The sequence below is a fragment of the Schistocerca cancellata genome, chromosome 12, assembly GCF_023864275.1.
Source record: "Schistocerca cancellata isolate TAMUIC-IGC-003103 chromosome 12, iqSchCanc2.1, whole genome shotgun sequence".
Classification (NCBI taxonomy): Eukaryota; Metazoa; Arthropoda; class Insecta; order Orthoptera; family Acrididae; genus Schistocerca; species Schistocerca cancellata.
The window spans coordinates 115,190,844-115,212,755 of record NC_064637.1 but is presented as its reverse complement, the minus strand read 5'-3'; the positions used below and the strand labels follow the sequence as shown (position 1 = coordinate 115,212,755).

Below are 21,912 nucleotides of genomic sequence, written 5' to 3'. Positions count from 1 at the left end.
CGGCTGTGCGTGTTTCATTTTTTTTACATTTCATCAGGATGGTTACAGTGACAGACGTTTTGTACCAGACGTGCACTGCGCTATCGACCATCTGTGTAAAGTCTGAGTGATAATAATACCGAGGTGGTACCAAGGTCTACGCGGTTTTTGCCTAACGCAGGGAGCATTTCGAACACAACTGAGTGTGAAACTTCCTGGCAGATTAAAACTGTGTGCCCGACCGAGACTCGAACTCGGGACCTTTGCCTTTCGCGGGCAAGCGCTCTACCAACTGAGCTACCGAAGCACGACTCACGCCCGGTACTCACAGCTTTACTTCTGCCAGTATCTCGTCTCCTACCTTCCAAACTTTACAGAAGCTCTTCTGCGAACCATGCAGAACTAGCACTCCTGAAAGAAAGGATAGTGCGGAGACATGGCTTAGCCACAGCCTGGGGGATGTTTCCAGAATGAGATTTTCACTCTGCAGCGGAGTGTGCGCTGATATGAAATCTCATTCTGGAAACATCCCCCAGGCTGTGGCTAAGCCATGTCTCCGCTATATCCTTTCTTTCAGGAGTGCTAGTTCTGCAAAGTTCGCAGGAGAGCTTCTGTAAAGTTTGGAAGGTAGGAGATGAGATACTGGCAGAAGTAAAGCTGTGAGTACCGGGCGTGAGTCGTGCTTCGGTAGCTCAGATGGTAGAGCACTTGCCCGCGAAAGGCAAAGGTCCCGAGTTCGAGTCTCGGTCGGGCACACAGTTTTAATCTGCCAGGAAGTTTCATATCAGCGCACACTCCGCTGCAGAGTGAAAATCTCATTCTGGACAACTGAGTGTATTTTACGGAAATATAATGTGACGTGTTTTTCGATCAGTTTCTAAGATCAGCGTCATTTTTGGTTCCGTAAGGGATGATCATGATTAGCGTACAGCGGGTATCTACCGTATTCCTTGCTGTTATGGCAGGTCATAGAATGGTGAGACTATCAGGACAGTGGACGACCGGTGTAGTGGGCATAAGCGCCACACACGCTAGCAACAGCCGATAAAATCCGCCATTTCAGAACGTTGTCTTGGTAACGGTCGTCCTATGGAATATAACAATACGAAGAGTCTGGCATGCATTTCCAGTACTGGGATAGTGTTATTAAGGAAGCTGTTGAAATTAAATTACTAAGTAACCTTATAAATAGAGATGGTTGTTTTTGTATAAATTCTGTATGGAATCCTGCTCTCTCCCCTGTCAAGAAACAGAGGGCTAAAGCTTATGCTACCTCACCAGTTGGCTGTGGAGTTCACTCTCGTTAACTTCTGACGCCGGTCATCTTTGGTGGTGTGATAACGCTAGTATTCACAGTGTGTGTGAGTGTTATCTTTCCGGAGTCTTCTGAAAACCGAGGTTTTAAATTCCCTTGCACAGCCCTTACTTCCTGTAGTGGACTGACAAGACAGCCAGTCCACAGTGACGGGTAACCGAAAGGCACGCGTACACACACGCCGACTGGCGTGAAGTCTGGAACAGGATACGTAATGAATGCTAATAAGAAAAGTACGTAGCTTCTATAATACTTAACTTTACTTCATCCTTGTGGTACATCGCTCTTGATAATACAAATAAGACTCTTTCCAGATATGGTTAATGGCGCCTTGCTAGGTCGTAGCCATGGACTTAGCTGAAGGCTATTCTAACTGTCTCTCGGCAAATGAGAGAAAGACTTCGTCAGTGTAGTCGCTAGCAAAGTCGTCGTACAACTGGGGCGAGTGCTAGTACGTCTCTCTAGACCTGCCGTGTGGTGGCGCTCGGTCTGCAAATACTGACTGTGGCGACACGCGGGTCCGACATGTACTAATGGACCGCGGCCGATTTAAAGCTACCACCTAGCAAGTGTGGTGTCTGGCGGTGACACCACACTTCCTGCAGTTCTGCCACGAAAATTGCAAAGTGCGCTCCTGTCGAAACATCGACGGTTGTCGAAGATGTCACCCAGCTGCATTACTGTAAGTTATTTGAACAGATGAATGAGAGTGTGTAATGTTTAAGTAAAGGAATATAACGAATTTTGACAGGTTGTATTACAGTCGCCAGTACAACACGGACTTGCACTATTTTGAATAGTATGTGTCAATGAAAACTGTGAATAAACAGTTTATTTTTCTGTTCCTAAAAAATGCTCGCGAAAAATTTCCAATTATGAAACTCTTTTGCAGACGTACTAAGTATTTATTTTCGCAACATAAAGCATCATTTGTCATAACAATATATATTTTGTTTAAATCTAAACAATAATTATGCAGTAAATGTTTTAATTATTCATGTCAAATTTTGAAATAATTTAACAGAAGTTGTACCTAACACTTGACAATATGATGCTAGAGTGAAATGAAGCATTCACTCCGTCGTCAAGCCACGAGTGGCCTACCGGGACCATCCGACCGCCGTGTCATCCACAGAGGATGATGCGGGTAGGAGGGGGCGTGGGGTCAGTACACCGCTGTCCCGGTCGTTATGATGGTATTCTTGACCGAAGCCGCTACTATTCGGTCGAGTAGCTCCTAAATTGGCAACACGAGGCTGAGTGCACCCCGAAAAATGGCAACAGCGCATGGCGGCTGGATGGTCAGCCATCCAAGTGCCGGCCACGCCCAACAGCGCTTAACTTCGGTGATCTCACGGGAACCGGTGTATCCACTGCGGCCCGGCCGTTGCCCTAATGAAGCATTCGGAGAAGGAAATTATCTGAGACATTAATTTACTATGTACAAAACACTCATCACAGAATATTAATTCGAAAAGAACGCTTTCAAAGACTGACCCATGCATTAGGATACTAAATCAGTACTTTGGTTGCAGGTGGTGAATGAAAAAGACGGTTTGTGGCTGTCGTCAGCCTTATCAAAGGCATAGTTACAGTGCTTAAACAGCTCATATACCAATCTTCTTAGTGTTTGCAGTATGACATGGTGCTTACGGTGCCTTTTCCACTTTACGAAACAGGGAACGACTAATTGTCCGAGGCCTTTTCTAGAACTTCTGGCACCTATGTCGGCTCGACAATGTATCTGACTTGGACTCGTCCCGAGCACGCTTTACATTGTCCTTTAAAATCTTCAAATGTGTGTGAAATCTTATGGGACTTATCTGCTAAGGTCATCAGTCCCTAAGCTTACACACTACTTGACCTAAATTATCCTGAGGACAAACACACACACCCATGCCTGAGGGAGGATTCGAACCTCCTCCGGGACCAGCCGCACAGTCCATGACTGCAGCGCCTGAGACCGCTCGGGTAATCCCGCGCGGCATCGTCCTTTCAAAATCATCTGCCTCCGTACCATAGAAGGACTTCCCTCCGTGTTTGCCCTACCTATTCTACCACTGTGTGAGCAGAACCTACCGATACCAGGCCTCGGCTTTCTTCCCTTACGTAATGATGTGCGGTCCGTCGCCACACGTGGGCAAACAGAAAAGGAACAGAAGACTGACTGACAGTGTTTGTTTTGCGCCTACATTTCTTTTTAATGTACATTTCGGTGCTACAATGACCTGTAACTTAGCGTCAAGTGTAGGTTAGATTGTAAGGCGACAGTTGTAATATTTCTGGCTTATTCAGCCATCATAATAGGCACCAGGAAGCTATTCCCAGAGCAGTGGAGATGCAAGAAGCATAGAGATGACGCAATGTGGGATGAGGTACCGGTGACAGATGTTAGATTCGGTACCATTCCCGTGAGAAAGACCGCCTGCATGATGCCTCTGCTCTGTGATTGGCTGCTGTGTTCGGCGGTAGGGCGCCAAAACGTTAAATTTTAGTTGCTATTATTAATTAAACCTGTCATCCAAATTACTTCATGTTTTAAATAAACATCTCTCAACAGCCAGATATCAATCAGTCATTTCAAAATTATTAAAATCAAAGTATTACTAAAACAAATAGACTGCCGATATTACTGCCGATGCACTTTGGTGGCGTTCGGGTCACGCCTTGCTGGCTTGGCGCGCGAAGTGTCTCGGGCAGTCCGGCTCTCCAGTTCTGACTGTTCCAGTAGACAGACATGTTGTCTGTTACAGCAGTATGTGTTTCATGCAATTTTATTTACTACAGTTCCGACCGTCGGAAGGTACAGACATGTTGTCTGTAATAGTAGTATTTGATTCATGTAATTTTATTCTCCAGTTCTGACGGTTCCAGTACACACACATGTTGTCTGTGGCAGGATATATTTCATGTTATTTTTGCCAGATATAGTGATTGTGGAAAGATATGTTCAATACGTTGTGATCAAGAATAGTTTCTCGTGTCTATATCAATAAAAACGCGAGTGGCATCCCAAATGAGTTATAGTTTATTCGTGGCAGCAGTTCCTTGAGAAGTTAATTTAAGCCTCAAGAAAAGGAATCCATGACCTGCGTGCTGTTTTCTGCGCTGGGGACTTCATCATCATGAAGACAGCAGGTTAGTGAAGTGTACAAGACCCTATGTATTCCACACACGGCAGTGGAAACAACTAAAGTGCGCTTCATTTACGACGGCGGCCGAGTTTAGATTCGTTCTGCGCATCTGACGTCACAAAACACAGTCAGCCAATGAACAGAGAACGACGTTGCCAGAGCTCAACTGCAGTACAGAGAACGGACGAGTGTCTTCAGTTTTAGAAACGTTCAGTCATAAATAAAGTAATTGAACAAAAGCAATGTCTTGATAGCAGACTTTCTTTTATAGAAAGTTTGGAAAAGCATTCTTTACACCAATTGCTTCATATTCTATTAATTAATTAAATCAAACAAGCAGTAAGCCTCGTAAGTCAGGCGATAGCAAGGAAAGGTGTTTGTATCATTCTCACTAACAGCTTTTTTCGCAATAAAGAACAGTGGTAATTGTTTATTTCCTATTGTACTTCGACGAGACGTGAGTAATTCATAGTCATACCAACAGTGTTTGTCGGTATTTTGCGTGGTCATTTAAAGTCCTCAGGGATTTCTAATGAATGTTGAGCTGTGTTATTGTAATGGTTAAAGTGTATGGCTGCTAAGCAAAAGGTTCTGAGTTCAATCCTCGTTCGGTGCTTAATATTTTCTTTATTTAAAAACAATATCGAAGTGTCTTACTTCGTGAATTTTATTCGTTTGAATGTAATTTTTTGAAATTTCTAGTGGCAACTAAAACCGACCATACGGAAAGTATACACTATGGACGTTTACTTCTGCAAACTCTTCAAAATTTCGTGCAATGGTTTACTACATCTAATGCTGCACAATCACTGCGTTGAACATCGAAACAAAATTAAGTCATTTATGGGGGAAAGTGTCATTAAAAAATATGTGTAAAAATCAAATTTTTGGGCCAAATAGTTTTTGTGAATTCGAATGTTAAGTGTGTCAAAGCAGTCGGAACACCGTGTGTCTGCACAGGTGAGCAGTGCAGTGATGAGAAAATCGCGCACATAGCGGAATGCGGGTTTAAAATGGTTCAAATGGCTCTGAGCACTATGGGACTTAACAGCTGTGGTCATCAGTCCCCTAGAACTTAGAACCTAACTAACCTAAGGACATCACACACATCCATGCCCGAGGCAGGATTCGAACCTGCGACCGTAGCAGTCGCGCGGTTCCGGACTGCGCGCCTAGAACCGCGAGACCACCGCGGCCGGCCGGAATGCGGGGAGGACGTCTCTGTAGCAGTGAAAGGGTCAATGCGGCCGTGGTGGCTTTACTTCATAAACTGCGCGCTCCCCCCCTAAAGTTAAATTTGCGAACTATACTATGGCGCTGCTTCTCTTGGCGCGTACAACTAGCAACGCAGCAATCACCCGCGTCTGGGTGGGCATACGCGAACCGCCAAGATAAAAGAATTGAACTATAGGCACCTCACGTGTACTGCATGCACAGTACAAATGTGCTCAGTGACACGTTATCTGCAAAAATGCAGAGGAGGTAAAGAAAGATGAAAGTATTAACTCTATCTCACTTTTACTCCTTTTTTCTTGCCGTACAGTTTGACTGTGAGTAAGATATATTAGATGTGGTGACTTACCGATGTGTAATGTAGCCCGAAGTCTATACTCCATTCACCGAAACAAGACACGTACTGTAAACACGGCCAGGCGCGTGACCACAGCGCTGCCATCGAGGGGTGCACAAGGCAGGGGTGTCAGAAATTAAAAAATGAAAGTCATAATTTGGCACCTGAACATGATAAAGTGATCCGAGAACTAACTTCCGACACCTTTTTTTACATTACATTAGAATTTATTGTCACTGAAAAAGAGAAATATTTAAGGTTTCAGGAAAAGTTGTTTTTTCGCGTTACTCTATATTCATCACGCCATATCTCCTAAACTGTGTGCCGCACAGCAAAATATTTTTATAATTGCCTTCAGTACTATATGCTGATGACGTCCGCAAATTTTCTGCGCAATAGAGTCATTAATAGTGAAGTAATAACTTAAAATCTCACATCTGATGCAGAACTTTTACGAAATCATCATCCGAAATATAGTACGCGACAAACTTTTCCCCTTTAAAATTTTTTGTTGGGGATGTAAGCGAGAAAAGTTTCAGAAAGTTTTGAATTTAATTTTGTAGTTTTTCCGAATGTGATTGGTGCAACCGTTTTTCCTTTATGAGTGGAAACTCAAATGTGGAATTTAGACTGCATTATAGAGGAGAGAGATGAGCGGTTTGTTATAAACCTCAATGAAAACAGTTCAAGTTCGACAGAGTGAACCTTGTTTCGTCCCTTATCATTATTATTACTGGTATTGTTATTAAAATTAACAATTAATTGTGTTTGAATGTAGCGTTTTGTTAGCAACCTGAATGAAAATAAATCTGCTTCGACAGAATGAACTCAGTGTAACATTATTGTTAATTTTATTTCGTACATTGTTGCCCAGGTTTCTCACGGTCCGCTCTGACAGCTCGGCAGCCAGCCGAACGCCGCCAGCCGCAAAGCGTGCGCCAAGGATTTTCCACACCCCTGCGTATCACGTGAACACCGAATGCTTTCTCTGGAAACGAGCGTAGTCGCTCACGTGACCCTGTTTATGTTTCGTCCCAGCTCTCGGTGAATAGACTGTAGGTTAGGTTGAAAAGTAATTGTACGGTTGAGAGTTGCCGAAGCGGTATCGCACACTTCAGTTGCGCTAGTGCTGTTGTTCGCCGCACATGCAGCGCCTCACGGCAGTAGCGACCCAGCAGGCGTCTAGTTCTGGGAGAGTCCGCTAACCGCCGTGTCGGCGTGGGTGCGTCCGCTTTGTGCAGTGCTGGAAATGGCCGGCTGCAGCTTTAATGTCGCGATCTGCCGCCCTTTGTTCTGCCAGCAGCCGCGGGGCTGCCCCGAAGCAAGCCGCAGATATCTAACATCCCTTATTCATCCGCCGCGGGGAAAGACAAGCGTGGGTTGGGCGGCTCCGCTAGTTAACTGAGGGCTGGAGACGCGTCTGGGTAACTCCAGTCTACTGCTGTGCCGCGGATTAATGTTTGTATAACTGTAACTACTGCAAGCGGGCTTGTTAACTGACAGTGTCTGAGAAGATTGCTCTACAAAACTGCGTAATTAAGGTGCCCTAAAATAAGTCTTCAGTTTAACGCAGAATCATTAGTAATGACATTATTACAGGGTGAGCAGTGGCAACCTCCTACAGCGCAATCCTTGGAATCCTAATGATGACAATGCTGATGGTGCTGACGAACATGACGACGACAGAACGCTGACAATATTATAATATTTACGTATAACGTGCTAAGTTGCTCCCGTCCAAGAGCAATAATCGCAGGTGAACAGATATACACTCCTGGAAATTGTAATAAGAACACCGTGAATTCATTGTCCCAGGAAGGGGAAACTTTATTGACACATTCCTGGGGTCAGATACATCACATGATCACACTGACAGAACCACAGGCACATAGACACAGGTAACAGAGCATGCACAATGTCGGCACTAGTACAGTGTATATCCACCTTTCGCAGCAATGCAGGCTGCTATTCTCCCATGGAGACGATCGTAGAGATGCTGGATGTAGTCCTGTGGAACGGCTTGCCATGCCATTTCCACCTGGCGACTCAGTTGGACCAGCGTTCGTGCTGGACGTGCAGAACGCGTGAGACGACGCTTCATCCAGTCCCAAACATGCTCAATGGGGGACAGATCCGGAGATCTTGCTGGCCAGGGTAGTTGACTTACACCTTCTAGAGCACGTTGGGTGGCACGGGATACATGCGGACGTGCATTGTCCTGTTGGAACAGCAAGTTCCCTTGCCGGTCTAGGAATGGTAGAACGATGGGTTCGATGACGGTTTGGATGTACCGTGCCCTATTCAGTGTCCCCTCGACGATCAACAGTGGTGTACGGCCAGTGTAGGAGATCGCTCCCCACACCATGATGCCGGGTGTTGGCCCTGTGTGCCTCGGTCGTATGCAGTCCTGATTGTGGCGCTCACCTGCACGGCGCCAAACACGCATACGACCATCATTGGCACCAAGGCAGAAGCGACTCTCATCGCTCAAGACGACACGTCTCCATTCGTCCCTCCATTCACGCCTGTCGCGACACCACTGGAGGCGGGCTGCACGATGTTGGGGCGTGAGCGGAAGACGGCCTAACGGTGTGCGGGACCGTAGCCCAGCTTCATGGAGACGGTTGCGAATGGTCCTCGCCGATACCCCAGGAGCAACAGTGTCCCTAATTTGCTGGGAAGTGGCGGTGCGGTCCCCTACGGCACTGCGTAGGATCCTACGGTCTTGGCGTGCACCCGTGCGTCGCTGCGGTCCGGTCCCAGGTCGACGGGCACGTGCACCTTCCGCCGACCACTGGCGACAACATCGATGTACTGTGGAGACCTCACGCCCCACGTGTTGAGCAATTCGGCGGTACGTCCACCCGGCCTCCCGCATGCCCACTATACGCCCTCGCTCAAAGTCCGTCAACTGCACATACGGTTCACGTCCACGCTGTCGCGGCATGCTACCAGTGTTAAAGACTGCGATGGAGCTCCGTATGCCACGGCAAACTGGCTGACACTGACGGCGGCGGTGCACAAATGCTGCGCAGCTAGCGCCATTCGACGGCCAACACCGCGGTTCCTGGTGTGTCCGCTGTGCCGTGCGTGTGATCATTGCTTGTACAGCCCTCTCGCAGTGTCCGGAGCAAGTATGGTGGGTCTGACACACCGGTGTCAATGTGTTCTTTTTTCCATTTCCAGGAGTGTATTTACGTATAACGTGCTAAGTTGCTCCCGTCCAAGAGCAATAGTCGCAGGTGAACAGATATAGTCATATCGAGTGTCTTGAGAAACATGTCATTGGCTCGAGGAGTGTTTGACTCACATAACCCAGTACGCAAGCACCGTACATTATGCTGACCGGTGAATTGTCTACAGACAGTGACCATATCGAACAGAAAGAACTCCGTAATACCCTATTATAAGATTATGATTATGACTTCTCTGTCCTGCCACTTGCAGGAATGATGATGAAAAGATGAGGACGACACAAACACGCACTCATCTCGAGACAGGTGAAAATCCCTGACCCCGCCGGGAATCGAACCCGGGACCCCGTGCTCGGGAAGCGAGAACGCAACCGCGAGACTACGAGCTGTGGACTATTATAAGATTAGTTGTGAACATCCTGAGCACATCACATCATTATCAGGTAGCACGTAAGAAGCGATTATGATCTAGGACTATCATGCAATATTGATATTAGGGGAATGCGAATGGAAGACATAACATTTGTTGGAAGGGTTCTGGGAAAATGCGGCACTTCTGTAAAAGAAGTCAATTACAAGACGCTAGAGAAACAATTATAGAGGCGTGGTCCAGTATTTGGCGTGCTTATCAAGTAGGCAGATGACAGACATAAGGCGAATTGAGGAACACTGTGTTGGGATCGTAGTATGTCTGTAACAGAAATAGTCTGAGTTAACCGACAATCGCTGGAAGAAAGACGACATAGTTCTCGCGGGACCCTGTTGAGTAAATTTAGAGAATCTGTACTCGAAAAAGACTGTGCGGCCATCGTACAGCCACCATCGAATATCTCGCGTCGGGTTCTTGAGAATAGGAGATTAGGGTGCGTACAGTGGCGCGTTGTAATTTGAGTGGTACATATCACTTCACGATTTGTATAATTTCAATTACATTTGTTTCTTAAACTAGCCTTTTCTCCATGGCTTCCTCCCCATACATGTTTGACACATCAGATATATTGAATGCATCTCCTCCTGCTCTCTTTTGGTCCACTTCCTCCTCGCCCCTCCCTCTGCCCATCTTCTTCTCACCCTCTCCCTGAACATCTGCTCCTTCCCCAATTTGCTGATCTCCTCTCTCCCCTCTCTCTCTCTGTCCATCTCGTCCTGCCTAATTTCTCCTGCCCCCCCCTCACTCTCTCCCCATACATCCCATCCTGGCTGCTCTCCTCTCTCTCTCTCTCTCTCTCTCTCTCTCTCTGTCTCCTCCTCTATCCATCTCAACCTTCCTTCGACCAAGCTTATCCGTGCATGTAGCCCATGGACAACAGTTAAAAGAAGCAGACTGATACTACCACTGCAACATACCTGTTGTGGAGGTCAGCCTACATTTCAGTAGCTTCAAAACTGTTTATTGTCCCTGATACATAGGCTGCCCTGCAAAGCATGGTGATTTGGGAGGCCAACACTGTTTCCACACAACATGCATGTTGTACAGCGTCCTGTATCTCTGCTCCTTACAAAACCCACAGCGCAGATACTTATTGGGTTGAAGTCAATCAAGGAGTTTGGGAGGAAATCAGACACACAATGGGCATACACATAAAGTGGGCAGTGCAGACGGTTTTCTGGTGGCTGCAAAATTCTCATCCAAAGACGTGGATTCCAGGACTAACCATGGTAACCCTTGTGTATGATAGGAAAGCTTTGCTCTAAAGTTGGGTGGCAAATCGTCGGGTGGTTTCCAGGGTCTGCTTAGCATGTAGTGAAGTTATCATTACTGGGAGTCTGGGAGTTAATCCATTACGTGTAGCAACAGCTGCGCTTTTGCCCCCCTCTCCCCCCCCCCCCAAGAGTCCACTTGAGATTTTGCACGTAACTGTTCAGCATGAATGTGAACATGAATCCTGCCTTTCCATTCCTATGAAACGTGAGAAATTTAGCACTTTTTCAACAGTATTCCCTGTTTAACGAATCTTGTGTATTCTCTCCCCTTCTACACATTATGTATGTTTCATCAACCAATAGTAAACGACGGTTCAAATTCGATAGCAACCGAAGAAATTGTCTATGCATATTTGTACACCCTATCAGGGAACCCTTTGCATCGTCCCCCTTTATTTTCATTCTTCATTGTGTTTTATCTATTGTTTATTTGAAAATATAGCTTGTGGAGATGAGAAAGGAACCCCAATTTTCTGCTTCTCTCAGCCAGTCGATCGAAGTCCCATACAGTTGACTTCAATATTTCGTGTTTTTGTTTTCAAAGAGTCACATTGCAATAAGATTCCATGTTGGATTTAAATTTGAATAAATTATGAAATCGACTTCCATTTACGAACTCTACCTTCTACTACTGCTCCCATCATTTGGCGACAGTAATTAAACAAACATTATCTGGAATGTACTAAGGCGTCGTTCAAATATGCTTGTGTTTCCGTTGCCCACATTGTCCACATTATTAATGAGATGTTGAACAGCATACAAATCTCTTTATTGTGGTGTTGAATGGGTAGCGCTCACAGGTCTTTGTTTCAGAGCTCAAGCTGTTACTAATGTAGATTACTTTCAAGGTACACAGTCAGTCATTTGTCTCTCGCTCAATAAGCGAATGGAACAGAAGTAAAAGCGATAATAGTGGCATGATGTGCACTATGTCCCGCACATTACAGTAGCTTGCTGAATACTTTATTTGTATAGGCAGGTTACAAATTAAAGAACTAATTCCGAAGGCAATATTTTAATGATGATTGACCCTAAAAACATGAATACGTAGAGAAACACACACACCCAAAAAGAATGGCACAATTAACTGATTGTAGAGATGACACAAGGAGGGTATTCGGAATGGCCAGAATTGTAATGTTATATGACGGTTGTAGGACTGATTAAGGCAAAGATCAATTCTACCAACAAGGTCGACAGGTGACCCACCCCTGTAGACATTCCTAGCTTAGATTTGTTTGTTTCTATGATACAGAACACATACGTCTCAGAACAGCATTTTATCGCTCAGTAAATACAAAGCCGTTTGATGGCAGACACATTAACTGCATTTGCACCTGTGCACGCCAGTTTGAGCCGTGCTGCAAAGTCGATACCCGTCATCCGACTTGCGAGTACGTCTGTGGTACTGCGATGTGAGGCTCTCTTTGGTTTGCTTGAACAGAGCAGGCTGGAGCAATGGGCACAGAGAGATTTCGAGGACGTTGCTGTTGAAAGAGGTCGCTGGCGGTCTGTATTGGCTACGAGGCGCACGGTACGAGAGGACAGTTTGGAGCTCGCTGGGCGAGAAAGAAGAAACAGCGTAAACACACCAAGGAGAAGGTTCCTGCACCGTGGACGAGTCGCGAACAGTAGACCTGCGGCAGCTCCTGTTTTCCAGATGTCGCTGTTGGTCCTGGTTTATCCGGAGGACGAAGCCTTGCTGCTCTTGGACTTATTAACACTTTGCCGTCCGCAAGTCTCGTACAAATTCATTCACTTGCCGCCGGCAGGGCTAATTTGGATTACTTGGCTTGTCTCCGCCTTTCCTTGATGACAAGCATAAACACATTGACTTTATTGGCTTTTGGGCGCTTTAATTTTTCCGGAAATCCTCTATTTTGCCGTATCATTCCACAAACTGCCCCACGTAAGATACGCGACATCCACATGGAATGCGGCACACATCGAGCTTTTGGAAAGTTTTATGACCTTTAAAATTAGAAAGACGACTTTTGATCGTCATTGACGATCGGTTTCAGCATACACCTAACACAATGCCCGCAAGTTGCAATACGCCCATCTTCGACAGCCGGTTGCCATGTCAGAGCTGAGCGGGCCACGGGGCTGTTTTGCACAGCAGAGGGCGGGAGGAACGGCCCGCTCTGGCTGCTGACGCCGCAGAGGGGCGCCGAGGTCGGCCGCTCGCTGCCCTGGGCCTCCCCCGGGGATGCTCGCCTTCCATTACGGCCGACACAATGGCGGCTGCTCAGACATGCACAGCAGCCCGCGGCCGGTTGTGACCCTGGAGACGCGCAGGTCTGCTAACTTTTGAGGCCAAAACAGTGCCGACACAGTAACTAGAGGCGCGCACAAGGAGATCTCAAGAATACTTGGTACACAACATTTACCCAGATCAATAAACTGCTTAATCACTTGGTAGTACAGTTAATGATTTTGTAAACAAGGCATCAGTTTTGAAATAAACAACCTCACTGTGGGTAGCTCATACAACTTACTACCCTGGCAGTTCTCCCACTCTTAACGATGTTCCTGTAATGTTTAATTAATTTTATTATTAATTTAGTTCACTATAAAATATGCAAATGGTTCCCAATGCTTAAAAAATAACAGGTAATCAAAGAAAGTGAATCTTTTATTAATAATGTTCCTCAATGAACATATTACTACGTTAACGAACTAACGTCGTTTAAATGTCTGCGTGTTATGTTGCAAGGCGATATAAAATGTAAACAGCATGTGAGGTTGTGGTAAGGAAGCCAAATAATCGACTTCGGTTTATTGTGTGAACAAATTTTAAACTGTGATGGTTCTGCCTAACCGGCCTCTTCATCATTGTTTCCTAAATTACATTTGTGGTGTCACCACCAGACACCACACTTGCTAGGTGGTAGCTTTTAAATCGGCCGCGGTCCGTTAGTATACGACGGACCAGCGTGTCGCCACTGTCAGTGATGGCAGACCGAGCGCCGCCACACGGCAGGTCTAGAGAGACGTACTAGCACTCGCCCCAGTTGTACAGCCGACGTTGATAGCCATGGTTCACTGACAACTACGCTCTCATTTGCCGAGACGATAGTTAGCTTAGCCTTCAGCTACGTCAATTGCTACGACCTAGCAAGGCGCCATAGCATTTGATAATTATTATTGTGAAGCCAGTTGTACAGTAACGAGAGATGTCCAATTATGGAATAAAGTTAAGTATTCTACCAGTTACCTCCTGTTTGCTAGTCTTATTTCTCTGACCTGTGAGTTTGCGTGAGCTTTAACAGCGTGCATTACGGCCTACTATAGCAACACCGTGTTGGCTCGAGCCAACACTTCAACATTAATTAGGCACACTGGCAGCGATAAAAAAGGCAGACGGTTATTTATTATAACCTTGAGATCACAACGTTTCTGAGCCGTGGCGCTCGTTACTGGCGCGCCAGTCTCTTGGATGTCCATTATCGATCCTTCGATGTTTCTTATCTTTGCCTGCCTTGTTGTTTTCCGCATTCGCGGGGCGAGTGGTAGTTGACGTTTGCTCGGGCGACCTGCTGAGACGCCGCGAGGTATGAGGTGGGAAGCAACCACGCATACGTGGAGTTGGTTGTACGCGGTCTGCCGGTTCAAGATGGAGGATATGTGTTGGCTCCCTGCCTGTCTGCTCTCCTGATTTTGCTCGCCGTGCCTTGCGACCGCCTAGCTTGGGTTGCTGTCTGGTGTATCCTACACGAGCCATACCGGACGTCCAGCAGAAGTTAAGCAGCCTTGTGTTTCTTTTAAGGAAAAAGAGCAAATGTATAAGACTTTTTGTGTAACCAATTTTAGTGGCCTCTTACGTGTGGCCTTAGCGTTTACGCTGCCTTCGAGGAAAGTTAATTCTTTTAAATTTAAATAGTTGGGGTTCCCTGTCCTTTATAATCTTTTGGGGGTTTTATTTGAATTTTCTCTTTGGGGTTCCTTCCTTGTGTTTGGTTAAATGTTTACTTGTACAGCGGGAAGTGACTCCTGGTTAAAACTCGGTGTTTGATGTTACTGCCGCCTCCGGCATTCGTCTTTTCAATTAAGTGTTGTCATCCCTTCGACCGACGTTGTGTCACTCCTCGTTAATTAATGCTGGTTTATCTGTACTTGATTTTGAATTGGCCATTTGAATTAATATTTTGGAGCGCAGTATAGCACTACGGCAACCTCATTGTATACAACCTCGTGCCCCGGTCTAGTACCTTAATTTTCAGTGGCACGAGTTTGCTCCACTAACGGTTTTACTGATGTGCTCCCTTCAAAATCTTGTCTTGTATAAGTTTGCCCCATGTGTGTCTGGGAACACAGAGATGAGCTTCAGTGTGACTTCAGTGCTAATCAGTTAATGGATGTTCGAACAACACGTAAGTGCTACAGACATGGCCGGCTGTGGTGACCGAGCAGTCCTAGGCGCTACAGTCTGGAACCGTGCGACCACTACGGTCGCAGGTTCGAATCCTGCCTCGGGCATGGATGTGTGTGACGTCCTTAGGTTAGTTAGGTTTAAGTAGTTGTAAGTTCTAGGCGACTGATGGCCTCAGATGTTAAGTCCCAAAGTGCTCAGAGCCATTTGAACCATTTTTTTGTAATATCAATGTGTCTTTATGCTGTTACCACTGTTGGCTGTTTGGATGCCTGGTAAATAAAGTTCGTTGTTGGGAATCGCCTATGGACTTAGTTCTCTCACTCCTCGCAGCCTCGAGAGCTGCTATCAACATATCAGACTCGGATTCGAATTATTTTAAATCAGACAGTAGCAGTCTACAATACCGGATCAACTACACAATATGGACACACTGACAACAGCTTGTAGCGATACCAGAGAAGGAAAGTTGCTACTCACCATATAGCGGAGATGCACAACAAAAAGATTCACACAATTATAGCTTTTGGCCATTAAGGCCTTTGCCAGCAGTAGATACACATACATACACGCACGCACAGACACACGCAAACGCAGCTTGCACACACGTGTGCAGTCTCAGAACTGAAACCACACTGCCCTGGTGAGTAGCAACTTTCCTTCTCTGGCACTGTTACATTCCATCCTGGATTTTCCACTGTTTGACAATAGCTTGTGCAGCTTTCGTTTAGTCGAACTATTACAATAACCACTTATGACACTCTAAAAAATGCTAAACGTGGTTACCTCAAACGCACACGTATTGTACCTGGAGGGAACGCCTCTGCAGACAGTAGATTGACATTAAATTGCAGAGGTGATTCTTTGTGACGTTGGACCGCCGGTCCACACGATCGAAAGCTGCACGTTAATACGCGAAGGCGTTAACCCTGCGACGGGCGCGTGGCGGCATACAGTGCCGCCAATTTTGATTTCGTTGAATAATTACTTCAGCGTGCCGAGCACACAACAGTGGTGCTAGATATGCTTCGATTGTTTAGTCACGGGCCAAACTGCATTACTGTGCCGTCATTATACCCACCATAACAGCTGTGGCTCACCTGCGAAGTGGACGACTGCACCGAGACGGCACTGCGTACCGCACGCGCCCGGTAATGTAAGTACATGTAGCCGTACCACTGTCGAATGCTTTGATGATTAGAAGCTTTGTTTTACAACTCTGTGGGGGAATGATGATTTAGTTATTAACATTGCTTTGGTATTAGAATTATTTTATTGTCTCCCAAGTCCGCACAGAGGAAAGGACAAACACCAGAAGAAATTGAGCGGCTTCTTCTGCAATCATCTGACGAAGAAGATTACGCAGATTTCTCTGACAGCGATGAGGAAACAGATATAATTGAAACTGAAGATCATTCCAGCGAATCTGAGCAGCCATGCGTTGACGGGAATGAAGTGAAAGGAATACCACATGATGACTGCCATTTTTATATTGGTAAGGACCAATAAACGTTGTGGATAAATAATCCATTAGCACTACCAGAGAGACCAAAACATGAGAATATAATCAAAGTCCTACCTGGCCCGAAACGCAATGATAGAGATGCTAGAACTGAAATTGAAAGTTTTCTCAAATTGTTTGATCCTGAGATAATTGATTATGTCGTTGCAAACACAAACAAGTACATAAATAACTAGAGATGATCTGTGAATTACTCAAGGGCTATAAACTGCAAAACTACTTCTGCTTCTGAAATAACGGCTCTTTTAAGAGTACTGTTTTTCATTGCTGTACAGCTCAAACGCACACGTATTGTACCTGGAGGGGACGCCTCTGCAAACAGTAGACTGACATTAAATTGCAGAGGTGATTCTTTGTGACGTTGGACCACCGGTCCACACGATCGAAAGCTGCACGTTAATACGCGAAGGCGTTAATGGAAGTTCGGAGACAAATGGTGTTTGGCGCCAGCGCATGCCAATATCGCCATAATGGATGTCGGACACGAGGCAATCAGCCGCGCGAATGGCGTCGCGCTGAGCGCTGCCATTAACGGTGCGAAGCCAGCGGCGGATCGCTATCAACTGTGGCAGCGCTGGTGATCCCGCTAGCGACGGCGTAAATCCCTGCGGGTCACTCGCCGGACATGTCTCCTAATCCCGCCAGCCGTTTGCCCCTTAACTGATTACACCCCTATATGGAGGGTCCCGGAACCGTTGGGCGGCAATCTGGTCGAGGTGCCAGCTGTCTGGACACAGAGCACTTGCTTGATGCTGCGATGCTGCTGCTGCTTCCGATGTATGAGGTATGCCGCCCAAGTTCTAATTGAAATTGTTTATTATGACGACCTTGCCCCCTCACAGTATAACTAGACCTCATGCGCCAAACTAGTACCTAAACTTCACACTGTAACTTACGAGGACAGTATTCCATTATAACTACTCATAGCTTTGGGAGAGCCAGCCACGACAAAACTCTACCATCTGGTGAGCAAGATGTATGAGACAGGCGAAATACCCTCAGACTTCAAGAAGAATATAGTAATTCCAATCCCAAAGAAAGCAGGTGTTGACAAATGTGAAAATTACCGAACTATCAGTTTAATAAGTCACTGCTGCAAAATACTATCGCGAATTATTTACAGACGAATGGAAAAACTGGTAGAAGCCGACCTCAGGGAAGATCAGTTTCGATTCCGTAGAAATGTTGGAACACGTGAGGCAATACTGACCCTACGACTTATCATAGAAAATGGATTAAGGAAAGGCAAACCTACGTTTCTAGCATTTGACAATGTTGACTTGGATACTGTCTTTCAAATTCTAAGGGTGGCATGGGTAAAATACAGGGAAAGAATGGCTATTTACAATTTGTACAAAAACCAGCCGGCAGTTATAAGAGTCGAGAGGCATGAAAAGGAAGCAGTGGTTGGGAAGGGAGTGAGACAGGGTTGTAGCCTATCCCCGATGTTATTCAACCTGTATATTGAGCAAGCAGTGAAGGAAACAAAATAAAAATTTGGAGTAACAGTTAAAATCCCTGGAGGAGAAATAAAAACTTTCAGGTTCGCCGATGACATTGTAATACTGTCAGAGACAGCAAAGGACTTGGAAGAGCAGTTGAAAGGAGGGTGTAAGATGAACATCAACAAAAGCAAAACGATGATAATGGAATGTAGTCGAATTAATTCGGGTGATGCTGAGGCAATTAGATTAGGAAATGAGACACTTGGGAAAGTAGTAAATGAGTTTTGGTATTTGGGGAGCAAAATAACTCACGATGGTCGAAGTAGAGAGGATATAAAATGTAGATTGGCAATGGCAAGGAAAGCATTTCTGAAGAAGAGATTTTTTTAAGATCGAGTATAGATTTAAGTATCAGGAAGTCGTTTCTGAAAGTATTTGTATGGGGTGTAGCCATGTATGGAAGTGAAACTTGGACGATAAATAGTTTGGACAAGAAGAGAATAGAAGCTTTCGATATGTGGTAGATCACCTAATTAATGAGGAGGTATTGAACAGAATTGGGGAGAAGAGAAATTTGTGGCACAACTTGACTAGAAGAAGGCATCGGTTGGTAGGACATATTCTGAGGCATCGAGGGATCACCAATTTAGTATTGGAGGGCAGCGTGGAGGGTAAAAATCGTAGAGGGAGACCAAGAGATGAATACACTAAACAGATTCAGAAAGATGTAGGTTGCAGTAGATACTGGGAGATGAAGAGGCTTGCACAGGATAGAATAGCATGGAGAGCTGCATCAAACCAGTCTCTGGACTGAAGATCTCAACAACAACATATTCTAAGGTGTGTGTAATGCTTATAGGACCCCACTTTGGAAACTAATGACTACATTACTTTCATATATAACAAACTGGATCGATTTGTGTTCTTTACGGTGTCTACGGTTTGATTAAATTTACCTACACATCGCCCAGAAGCTTTCGTTGCACTTACACTGAAGCGACAAAGAGCCTGGTATAGCAGCGTGGCACGGCCTTGTGGTTAAAGGCGCCATGTCACGGATTGCGCGGCCTCTCCCGCCTGAGATTCGATTCCTACCTCGGGCATGGGTGTGTGTGTGTGTTGTCCTTAGCGTTAAGTTAGTTTAAGTAGTGTGTACGTCTAGGGACCGATGACCTCAGCAGTTTGATCCCGTACAAATCCACATACATTTGAACATTTGAAACTGATGTAGCATGCGTATTCAAATACAGCGATAATCAAACAGGCAGAACATGGCACTGCAGTCGGCAACGCCTGTGTAACACAAGTGTCTGGCGCAGTTGTTAGATCGGTTACTGCTGCTACAACGGCAGGTTATCAAGATTTAAGTGAGTTTGAACGTCGTGTAACAGTCGGTGCACGAGTGATGATGAAGTGGGGATTTTGCCGTACGACCTTTTGACGAGTCTATCGTGAATACCATGAATCCGGTGAAACATCAAATCTCCGACATCGCTGCGACCGGAAAAAGATCCTGGAAGAACGGGACCAACGACAAGTGAAGAGAATCGTTCAGCGTGACGGGTAGTGCAATCCTTCCGCAAACTGCTGCAGATTTCAATGCTGGGCCATCAAAAAGTGTCAGCGTCCGAACCATTCAACAAAACACCATCGGCATGGGCTTTTGGAGCCTGAGGCCCACTTGTGTACCCTTGATGGCTGCACGACGTAAAGCTTTACGCCTCGCCTGGACCCGTCAACACCAACATTGGACTGTTGATGACTGGAAACATATTGCCTGGTCGAACGAGTCTCGTTTCAAATTGTATCGAGTGGATGGACGTGTACTGGACAACCTCATGTATCCATGGACCTTGCATGTCAGCAGGGAACTGTTCAAGCTCGTGGAGGCTCTGTAATGGTATGGGGAGTTTGCAGTTGGAGTGATATGAAACCCCTGATGCTTCTAGATACCACTCTGACAGCTGACACATACATACGTAAGCATCTTGTCTGATCATCTGCAACCATTCATGTCCATTGCGCATTCCGACGGACTTGGGCAATTCCAGCTGCACAATGCGACACCCCACACGTTCAGAATTGCTACCTAGTGTCTACAGGAACACCCTTCTGAGTTTAAACGCTTCTTATGGCCACCAAACTCCCCAGGCATAAACATTATTGAGCATATCTGGGATGCCTTGCAACGTGCTGTTCAGAAGAGGTCTAGATCCCCTCGTACTCTTACGGATATATGGATAGCTGTGCAGGCTGCATGGTGTCAGTTCCCTCCATAAGTACTACAGACACTAGTCGAGTCCTTGCCACGTCGTGTTGCGGTTATTCTGCGTGCTCGAGGGTCCCTACACGATATTAGGCAGGTGTACCTGTTTCTTTGGCTCTTCAGTGTAGAAGTTGCACTGTAATGTTGATATTGCATAGTGCAGATTATTTTTATAATTAAATTAAGATTGTAATTGTAAAATCTTTCTATGTTGCCTTTCTATAAATATTATATAACAAATTAAAAAGTGTTTTAGTATGGTCTATAATGTATCATGTTCTCTAGACGTTTGAGGGCTATTCGGAAAGTGATGTTCGATCGAGCGCCAAATGAAAACCGAAGTGAAAATCCCACGAAGCTTTGCACAGATGTATTGGTGAGTGTTTCTAGTACGTACATCGTTTGTGTCACTCAGTTCCTCTCAGTTCTGAGTGCATTGTGAAGACGCAAATATGCCTATAACAATACTGTCATCCGCCAAGTATGACGACCTGCTGAGATATTACGCCTGATATTATGCAGCCCACATAACGCAACTGTCATGCGGTTGCCTCTTCATGCCAATGTTCGGCCGCTTACTGCAGGGGCAATGAAGATGCTACTGTAGCGTTATCGACGGGAAATCACCCACGATGTAGCCCGAATTGGCTCCCCCTGAGTTTCATCTCTGCTCACAGACCTCGAGCTGTAGACGAACACAGAGAAGTGAGAGAGAGCAAAGGCGGCTGCCATGTATGAAGAGGGTATTGTAAAGTTGGTACAACACTACGACAGGTATCTAAGTAACAGCGGCGACTATGTAGAGAAGTAGCTGAAAGGTATAGCTAAAAGCTGCAAATAAGACATTTCTGATCTTCACACTGGTTTCCATTTCGTGACCGATCGGATTTTAATTTCTGACTACCTCCCATTCCATATATTTTGTTTCTTTAAGACACAATGAGTGACAATAGTAGATATGTAGCAGTTTATTTTATGGTTAACAAATATTTATAAAGTTGAATTTTATATTAAAAATTTTAAGAAGTTGCTTTTTAAATGTAAAACATTTTTACACTTTGATTGGTATCATTTTCTCTGTAATTACACTGTAAACATGTATGCAGATTTATATTCGAGCTTGAACTTTAAACGAAATTCCGTAAATCAGTTTGCTACTATCGTCCACCTGGTGGCTGATTCTAATATTTGCAATGTTCACCACCCAATCTCAGTCTGTATGCAGCTTTTAAGCGAGCATGAGCACGTGTGTTAGGAGCTATGTGTGTGATACCTCATATAATGATTGATTTACTTTTGACAGGTCGATATGCTGTACGATGCATATCGATGGAATGTCTATTTATTATGAGACACAAATTATTGTACACAAGGACGAGATTCTTTGTAGTACATGTGGTACTTTATGCAT

The 21,912-nt window shown here is 45.4% G+C and overlaps 1 non-coding gene across 1 annotated transcript; it reads right to left on the bottom strand.

Annotated features, from left to right (window-relative positions):
• Positions 1 to 212: 212 nt before the first annotated feature.
• Positions 213 to 287, bottom strand: Trnas-cga (transfer RNA serine (anticodon CGA)). The gene has a single exon. It is a non-coding gene; the product is annotated as a tRNA-Ser (tRNA).
• Positions 288 to 21,912: the final 21,625 nt, after the last annotated feature.